Source organism: Manis javanica, chromosome 15 (assembly GCF_040802235.1).
Source record: "Manis javanica isolate MJ-LG chromosome 15, MJ_LKY, whole genome shotgun sequence".
NCBI lineage: Eukaryota > Metazoa > Chordata > Mammalia > Pholidota > Manidae > Manis > Manis javanica.
Genome location: NC_133170.1, coordinates 38,592,523 through 38,603,096, shown reverse-complemented (window position 1 = coordinate 38,603,096; position 10,574 = coordinate 38,592,523).

Genomic DNA, 10,574 nt, shown 5'->3' with positions numbered 1-10,574 from the left:
AAAAACTTGTTCGTTATGCTTCAGAAGATTGGAGACTGTTGAGAGTTAGGCTTGGGGTTGATTAATGATTGTGCATTGAGTCCCCTATACAGAATTTTATTGTTGTTAACAACCATATGATCAATAAATATGAGAGATGCCCTCTCAAAAAAAAAAAGAATGCACTTTGTTGAAATAAAAACTATTTCACTTTCTAAATGGAAAAATACAAAGTTTACTGAATTTCTTATTTGTTTCTGGTATGTAAAATTTCTCTCCCTGAATAGATTGTTCGGTTCTATAAACATTAAATCAAGGTTTATAATTCCCTTCACTTGAGCGTCTAATAGTGTTTTGAACATAAAATTGTGCTCTTTGAAGACTTACCTGGTGGTAGAGGGGACTTAGGGCTTGAGCTCACGGGAACCTGCTCGAGGCCTCCATTTCATGGGAAGTGTACTGTGGCGAGCTGGCTGACTGAAACTGGAGATTTTCATTGAAGGGTCTGAAGCAGATGTTTGAGGGCCAGCCGCACCCTGGACCTGGAAGCAGGTTGCCTGAAACAGAGCCAGCCATCCCATGTCTGTGAGCTCTGGGACGCTAACCTTCTGGGACCTGGTTTCTTCACTTCCATCAACAAAATGAGCAGAGTAAAGCCTGATCTGTTGGCCTTTTCCAAGTCTGAGGAGTGGAACCTGGTGATATTAGCACAGTAACTTAGAAAGCAGCAATCCAGTGAGAATAACTTAAAATTCTCTTACAACTTAAAATAAACAAAACAAAATATAACTTAAACATACAACTTAAAATAAATATCTTAAAATATACTTAAAGTAAACAAAACAAAATAACTGCTTTACTAATACACAGTGCAAAGTATTGGTGTTCTTTCACCTGTACAGGGTCTGAGTTTCAAATTAGGGGGACACTTTTTTACTTTCTTTTTTTTTAGGAGAGCCAGGGAGAGGCTTTTATTTAGAAATAAAGTGGGAGGAAAGAGCTCCTGGCTCACTCCAGGAGGGGACAAGCCATGGTGGTGCGTTGTCTAGGCGATTTATAGGCGGTTGAGGACTTGGGAACTGAGGGCTTAGGGTGTGGACTTGTACCACCTTCCCTGCCCTCAAGGTGAGCTGGGTTGTTGTCTGTTTGCTAGGGCTGTTTACAGTGAAGTCATGGATTATGCTGAGATACCCTTGCTGAGCACTCAAACATTCTAGGCCAAGTTGCTCCTGGCCTTTTGACCTTTAACTGATCTCACTGAAGATGTCTACATTCCTAGTCTAGTATCTTTACCCTAGAGAATTAGTGTGACCTCGACTTTGCATAATGCTGAGCACAGAGTTTTGATAGGGACTTTACATTGATTGTTACTTTGCTCTGACTGTAAATATCTTGCCTTGCTTTTTCTGAAGGCCCTCACCCTAGTCTGTCTAAGTCCATGGTCCCTGTCTCATTGCTCCCTCTACAGATGGAGACCCTAGCTGCTGCTAGGGAGAGGGGGCAACAACAGCTCTGGCTGCTTCATGCCGAGAAGGGGCACAGTAAAGGGTACCATTAGGTCTCCATCAGTGGTCAGTTGAGAGGGCCTCGGAAGATGGGCACATCTATTCCAGGTTCCACTTTTATTACTATTTGCAATTTTGTGGCTTCTAGGCAGGATAGAACCAGTTGTGTTATTAGGTTAAGTAGCAACATCTGTTAGTTGGATTTTCCATTCTGGAAGGACAAACTTGATGAGATTAAGAATGCACGGTTGAATATGAGAACTAGAAATAGTAAAACTTTAACAGAAATGATGGGAAAAAACTAACACATCTGGAGAATCAGAGCCAGATTTTGGGGGAAACTACAATTTTGAATTTAGTTTATGTCCCAATGACTAGTATTAGGATTTAGTATAGATAAAGTCTGCATTATTGAAACAATACTTTTCTCTAGAAAATAATTAACACTTGGCTTGATTATTTGCATAAGTGCATCAAGAAGAGCAATTGATTACATAGGCTTTTTAAATGTGCTTTGCTGGTACTTTTTTATAAGGAATTTTGGATTGAACTTCTAAAGGCTTCTTGAGGCCAGACAGCCAAGCCAGACTTGCCATGAGGTGTTGCCTGCAGTACCTGTAGATTTGGGTGAATTCCTCTCTTCTTGAGGAACCCAAGACATCCTGAGGTTCCTGCACCTGCCAGGAAATGACCTTCCTTACTCACCTGATAAGGCTGCTGGGAACCATGTAAGCAAGGTACCAGGCCAGTTCTTCCAAGGGGCTTTGTTGCCTTTATAAAGTCAGCTTTAGGTCCTTAAAGCTGTCTGTTCATATCTGAGTTTACACACGTGTCTGTCAGGTATGACATTCCAGTCAAAGCCTTGGTAATATAACCAGTGTTTTTAATTGGTTCTCTTACAAGGAAAGCCTATTCTTATTGAACTTATGCAAATAAACATACTGCCATGAAATATAAAAATAGTCACTGAGAGTTTTTAAATTCTAGAGGGATCAGGTAGAAAGATAAAGTTTCAATTCTGCTTATAAAGATAGTCATTTACTAAACTGTTGTCAGCTTATCAGCAACATTTGAAACAAAAAAGCCACAAAATCATCTTCCTTAGTTTACTTAATCCTATGTAACTAATACCTGTTCTGCTGAAATCTAGTTCTTTAGTAGTTTAGGAGTAATAAAACAGTGACTATAAATGACAAAAGACTTACAAATGACAATAGTTAAATATCTGATGAGAGCTTACTATAAGACAGTTGACTTAAGGAAATTTGGATAATTTTGTACCACAAAACATTCAGTAACAAACTTTAGCATCATTCCCTTTGACAGTGCTTTCCAGGTAAATATATATCAGATAAATAAGCCAAATTAGCCAAATATTTTCCCCGATGAAGAGAAAAAATTCCTCTGACATGTTCCAGGGACTCTCTGGAAAATATCAGAGTTAGCTAGAGGTAAAAGCACCTTTTTGAATTTGATTCTGGGATGCTGTCAGAAGAAAGTTTCTTTGGCACTTGCTTAAATAGGACTATAGGTTGCCACGAAGCAATACTTACCCATTTAACCAGAATGACAACAGAATACCTCAAAAGCAAATACAGAAGGTTACACAGTCATTAGCAAAGTTTAGCTTTTAGTCCTTTTAATATTAAGATCTCATTTTCTTAAATACTCAGACAACTCATTGAGACTTTAAGCATGAGAAACTGCTTTGATAAAACAGAGAACCTTTTGCAATCTTTCAACATTAAGAGCAGACTAACAGTTTAAGAACACTTTGTCTTTTTAACTGAAAACAAACTTCTAATTTTGCTGTGTACTTGATATCGAGACTCATTTGCTTTAATGTCACACAGCATGACTATATCAATTTTTCCACAAGCTTTCTGCAACTTTCCTTACACATCAGTGTTCTCCCTCTTTAAATGAACAGTTGTACTTTACAAAAAGTTACTTTCTTTTATCAAAAGATACATTTTTCAGCATGCACAAATGTTTTCCTCATTATTTCAAGTAGTTTTAATTAGAATTTAAAATCATTAGGAACTTTAATTTTCAGTGAACACCGAGAAGTAGGCTATTGTAAACTGTTACACTAGCATTCTTTAGATTGACAAATTTATGAACATTTTATAATTTCTGGAACCATGTGCTTTATGGCACAATCTCACTAAGCCCAAAGTATGTCTAAACTTAGCAAGACTTTAAGATTTTAGGTTACTACAAAAATTCTCAGGCTGTAGGTAGGTATATACACTGTAACACACAATTATTGTTAAGATGTTCACTTGCTACACTTAGTTTACTCATTCTTAACTATGCTAGACTACTTGCAAAATCTTTACTGACTATTAGACAAAGCCAAGCCTCTAAGCATTTTATTCTTGAAATACTTAGCAGATAACATCAACTTAAAAGACTGGAGGTAAACTTAGGCAGCTGATAATCATAAGGACACGTCCATTTCAGTTCAACTTAAATTAGCATTAATGCTTAATAACTTTCATTAGAATTTTCTGGAAGTTTTAGAATGCCCAATTTTCACAAGTGCTTGTCGTTAAATCACTTTTATTAATACCATCCGGAGGTAGAAAAATATTTGTCATTTACGCACTTAGACACACAAACATACAGATGGAGATGTAATGACTACAGTTAGCAATACTTTTCATAAAAGAACATGTACACAGACAGATAAACTGATACAAAGATTTGAGCTACTAATATCCAATTGCCTTCTTTCCTTTTAGCTTATTTGACTAAAATTATCTCAGTTCTCAAGAATACACTCTAAAGGTGAGCACTTTATATAACTGGATTAAGGTTTAGATGGCCCCAGACTAACAGGGTTGATGAAGGCTCTGAACTGATAGGGACTGTGTGTGTCCAGGGGGCTGGAAATAAAATGCAAGTACAATTCTAACACCAGTCATTTAAAGCCAGGCTGTATTGCAGAAGATAAATTTCTTTGGTTTCAGGGAGTCTAGTTTAAAAAAAACCTCCCAATTTTTGAAGATAATGAATTCAATAAGTAGACTAGATGTTCACCAAAAAAATTTAGAGAAATAGTCCCGTACTGTAGTAGTTCATGGGACTTTCGACTATTTTCTTTCCTTGCATTAAAATAAATTTGGCTGCATAACCTTATTATATTGTATACTTCTCTCAGGGGCCAAGCCTCTCCATTAGAGTTTGTATTGAGGCCAGGCTTGTGGGCAGAAGATAAGACACTTATTCTTTTTCATGGTCTGGGGATCAAAATTGCTCCCAGTTCTTTAGAATGCATGCCAGAGGTGTGTCTGGCTTTCACTTGAAGAGAAAACTCCCACCTGGGAGAGAGAAAGACAGGCGTGTGACACCTGGTCAGCTTTTTCTCTGTGAGGACGTCCCCTTGCCTTGGAGCCTGGGTGACAGTGGTCAATCACCCTCTCTGCCAGGCTTACTGGACTTAATCACTCCTTAAGAGCATGGCCTGCACCTTGCCTTGATTCCCCTCTTGCTTTCCCACTCAGCAAGAGTCGCCTCGGAGCTCTGGATTTAGTGCAACCTTACCAGTGTGCTCCTACTTTATGCCTTTTGGGAGTTTTGCTAGTTTTCTCTGCACAAGCTTTAGTCATTCCTTGAAAGCCCCCTGCCTGTCCAATACGTGCAGGGACTGTGTGTCCTCTCACTGCCTGAGCCTTGGTCAGAGTCACAAGCCTGTTTCACTTCCCTGGGGCTACAGAAAAGGAAATGCCTAGACCCAGGATGACTGCCTCTAAGGAAAGGAGGTCAACAGAATAGAGCCATTTACATGTTGGTCTCAGGTTTCAGCTTGATTACTTCACAGGCTTCCTTTACATTACACAGGAGAAAGTGGGGCAGGCCTAAGAGGACTGCTTTGAATGGGGAGCAGGGGAACATTTTCCAAGGCCAGGATAAAATTCAGAGGCTGCCATGGACATTTATGGGGGACTGGGGTGGTCTACACTCTTAAACACCAGTTTCTGCCACTGCCTGGGAATGATCCCGCTAGTCACTGTAACAAACCTGATCTGTGAGACAAGAGGTCAGGTGTCACCTGCTAGTCTCGCATAGGCAACAGCCTAGCTGGAGGTTCACTCAGTGCTGTGGGATCAGTCAGACGGAGCCAAGATCCCAGGACCACTGTCCACTAGTCCGGTCTGCCCTCAGAGTCCACAGATTAGGGTAGGAAAGTAGGAAGTCAGCTCAGCCACTCCCCGACATTCCCATCTGTCCTGAGGCAGAGGATCAAGGAGCAGCACACACCAGGACACCTTTCACCTGAGACTTAAGCCTGGTGGCTGATGCTAATCGTCTTTTGAGTGGCTAACGGGTGCCCGGACACATTTTATGAGATAAAGAGTACAGCATTAAGTCAAGAATAAGAGTGAAGTGTAGATCTCCTACCTTGCGGTGGTGAGCATCAGGTTCCGTGAAATTGGTGAAGTTAGGGACACCCCCTGCCTCACCCAGAGGCCAGTGTGGCCTGGAGAAGCAGGCTGGGAGTCAGAGACAAAGAGAGAGACACTCCTCTTTGTCCACTCCAGGTGGGCTGTCAGGGCCTGATTTCAGACACATGGGCCTTTGAGAAGCTGCTGAAGTGTAGCCTCAGCCTGGACTCTCGCAGTTGCCCACAGCTTTCCTCAGTCCCTCGCATCCAAGGAGACGCCTCTGAAGGGGAATCCTGGCCTCCACTCAGGTGACTTTCCTGGCTCCCAAGGGAGCTGGGGGATCCACTGAGGGAGACGCAAGGGAACCTGTCGCTTGAGACTGAGATCGGCAGCTGGGCTAGTCCCATGTAAGTGGCTGATGAGCCCCCGATGCTGTGTGCCACAGACGGCTTCCTTCTGTAAGGACAGTGAGAGAAAAGGCAGGCTTGGATGCTGATACTCACCTCCAAAGTTATCCCGGATGAACCCCGAAAGATGATGCCGGGGTTCTTGTTTGCAAAGTCAACGAATGAGCTTCACAAACACCCAAGGTAGGAGAGCAAGGTACAGGCTTTTATTTAGAGATAAAGTGAGAAGACAGAGCTCCCAGCTCATGCCAGGAGGGGACAAGAGAGCCCCAACACATTTTTACTTTTACTCAACAGATTTCTAAGCAAAGCTACTTTACTTAACACGCATGTAGAGTGCTTTCTATGTGCCAGACATGGGTAAGTGCTTTACAATAACAGATTTCCTTAATACGATTACACAAGACTATGAGGCAGATAATGATATTGCCCCCATTTTAAAAATGGGGAAACTGAGGCACAAAGATGTGATGCAACTTGCCTAAGATTGACTATGAGGTAGCGGACCTGGGACTCAGACCCAGGCTGTCTTCAAGAATCCTCACTGCCCTCTATAGAGGATGGCTGTGAGGTGGGTGGCTGAGAGGGTAAAGAAAAGATGTCCCTGTTCTAGCTGGAACATCTTAATCAAAGTGATAGTTTGTTGGTATTTTTAAAGACATGGACTTTCTTAGAGTAAAACAATAGAGATGGAATTGGGAGTGGGTACTTTTCATGGAGGTTTTGGAAGTGGACCCAATTTAGGGGAGAGAAGTCTGATGTTCTGCTTCTGGGAATGTATAAAAGATTTTCAGACGAGCCTGATTTTATCAAGCAGATGTACTCCTGAGATATTAGAATATTTCTGCATGTCACAAATGGTTATAAAGTCATCCAACACTTCTTTAAAAATACAAGCAAAATCACCGAGAACTGTTTATGTTCCACCAATTGATTTCAGTGTGTGAAACGGAAGCCCGCCATGCCCTATGCTTTCTTCTTTATGGCTGTCTCTGGACAGTGTTCAACAGTGAAGTCTGAGGTACCCCGGGGAATGGGAGTGTTTACACAATTCTTCCTGAGCTGGGTCAGAAAGACGATTTTCCTTGCACAGTTGAAACTAAGTGGCAACATTTCCTTCTTTGTTTTTATAAATCTTCTGTTGCTCTGGGGAAAGACATAGTGTCTTTTTTAAAAAAAAACAACTTTATTGAGGTATAATTAACATACAATATATGATGCACGCATTTAAGTGTATGGAGACATAATTTTAATCACGAGGGCCCGTTTTCTCCCTGGGCGTCTTTCTAGAATGGGGACTTGGATGACGGTCTGCAGGATCATCTTCCTTGCAGCTGGTTTTGGCTTCATCAGGCCGCAGAGAATTGGTAACACACTGGATTCTTTCAGCCCAAATGACGATCTTGCCAGGAACCTAAGGGTAGTGACAATCTGAAAAGAAAAAATCATAGGAGCTTCATAGTTAACAAAAGGGAAACGATTCTTTTAAGGAGAACTTAGAATCTGGAGACTTTTAGTGAGTGGTAGGCACTTGATTTTTTTTCAAAGCTTAACCTCAAATAACAAAAATAGATATGAAAAAATGCTATAATTCTGAAAGCATTACCAGATTCTTGAATGGTTTTGTGCACATGGGCCTGTCCTATTGGTGCTGTGTTCTCCTCTGTCTCCTTTAACAGAGCTATTCCAGGGGTAACTGTCATTGCAAGACAGCTTACAAATGTTGGTGACATTTGCAGTCATTTTAACAAATTGTTGTGACTTTCCAAGATGAAAGTCTCATCAAGTTAAAATTGTTTGAGTAGCCTGAAGCCCCAGTGATGCATAATTGAACCTTAAATATTCAAATGTAATTACACACATTGTTATTTCTTGGGAAAAAACATGGAGCTCCCGGAATTTTCCCTTTGGCCCTGACCCCTGCGCTGGTGAACAAAAACTGTGGTGGGCAGCCTGTTCATAATTCAGACAACTTGTAAAATGACAGCTAGTGGAGGGGTTAAGAGAGTACAAGGTGTGAAAATGTAAAGCATCTCTCAGATGCACATGATGGAAGCAGTACTCATCTGTCTGAAACATATTCTACAGCAGGGAGGTTTCTCCCCATCGGAAAGACCAGGGACATTCATGGTCTGTGTTTAATCTCTTCTGGAGGAGATGTTAAGGGGACAAACCAGCTAGCCATTCCTGGAGCACTCGCTGAATTCCTTCCTCCTGATGGGATTGCATTTTGGAGGACCAAAGGGGTATAAGTGTAAAGGGCCTTAGGCTCATGTATTATCCACCTTTGCAATAATCATGATTCCACTTGGCTTTCTGAGCAAGATTAGGCAAGCTTCCCAGAGGTGGGATGCAGGACACTGGAAGCAACAAATGGATTTGGTGTCCCTGAAGCAGACCAACCTTCGCCAGCCCTTCTTTGTCTAAACTCTCAAATAGTCTTTGCCTTTCTGTATTGCAGACTTTTAATTTAATCTTTTTTATGGCAGTCCACGATATGGACTGTATGTCAGGAGACCCAGTTTCTAACACTGGCTCTTTGGATCTATTTACACAAATTACTTTGCATTTCTAGATCTTATTTTACTTATCTATGAGATGGATCAGTTGGGCTCAGTATAACTATGCTTGTGCTGTTCATTACACTGGCTGCTAGGCACATGTGACTAGGTTAAAATAACCTAAAATTCAGTAAAATTTAAAATTTTGTTACTCAGTTGTACTAGCTACATTTCAAGTGCTCAATAGCCACATGTAGCTAGTGGTTATAGTATTGCATTTCACAGTCTCATAGAATTATTGAGTCATGGAGATTTTAGGTCTACAAAAGAGAATTTGACTCAGGGTTTCCTGAAACCAGAGAAATGAAGAAAAAACTAGTCAAGCAAGTCTCAGACACTTCTAATGGACTAAGACTAATTGAAAAATGATCCTAAAGCACTTTCTTGTGAATATGCATATATTTACATATTTTGCAAGTGATGTGAATATTCTTACATGTGAATAATGTTGAGGTCAGTATGAACCCTGTGATGTTTCTTGGCCATGATGCCAAATGATGGTCATAAAGGCATCCACTAATTCCCAAATGCATTAATGTTAGTATAATATATATCACTAGAATTTTTATTTGTTTATTTTTTTATTGAAAGGTAGTTGACACAGTATTACATTAGTTTCAGGTGTACAACACAGTGATATAACATTTATATACATCATAATTCTAGGTACCAGCTATCACCATACCAAGTTGTTACAATATTTTGACTATATTCCTTATGCTATACATTAAATCCCAGTTACTTATTTATTTTACCATTGGAAGTGTGTACTTTTTTTTTTTTTTGTGAGGGCATCTCTCATATTTATTGATCAAATGGTTGTTAACCACAATGAAATTCTGTATAGGGGGGCATGCTCAATGCACAATCATTAATCCACCCCAAGCCTAATTTTCATCACTCTCAAATCTTCTGAAGCATAACGAACAAGTTCTTACATGGAGAACAAATTCTTACATACTGAATAAGTTACATGGTGAACATTACAAAGGCAGTCATCACAGAGGCTTTTGGTTTTGATCATGCATTATGAACTATAAACAATCAGTTCAAATATAAGTATTCATTTGATTTTTTTTTTTTTTTTTGAGAGGGCATCTCTCATATTTATTGATCAAATGGTTGTTAACAACAATAAAATTCAGTATAGGGGGGTCAATGCTCAATGTACAATCATTAATCCATCTCAAGCCTAATTCTCGTCAGTCTCCAATCTTCTGAAGCATAACGAACAAGTTCTTACATGGTGAACGAGTTCTTACAGAGTGAATAAATTCTTACATGGTGAACAGTACAAGGGCATTCATCACAGAAACTTTCGGTTTTGATCATGCAATATGACCTATAAACCATCAGGTCAAATATGAATATTCATTTGATTTTTGTACTTGATTTATATGTTGATCCCACCTTTCTCCTATTATTATTATTATTTTTATTTTTAATAAAATGCTGAAGTGGTAGGTAGATGTAAGATAAAGGTAGAAAACATAGTTTAGTGCTGTAAGAAGGCAAATGTAGATGATCAGATGATCAGGTGTGTGCCTATGGACTAAGTATTAATCCAGGCTAGACAAGGGCAGCAAGACATCCACGGATGCAGAAGATTTCTCTCAAAGCAGGGGGGGTGAGGTTCTGAGCCTCACCTCTGTTGATCCCCAATTTCTCACCTGATGGCCCCCCTGCGACTGTGCCTGTCTTAGGTTGTTCCTCCCTTGAGGAATCTTACCC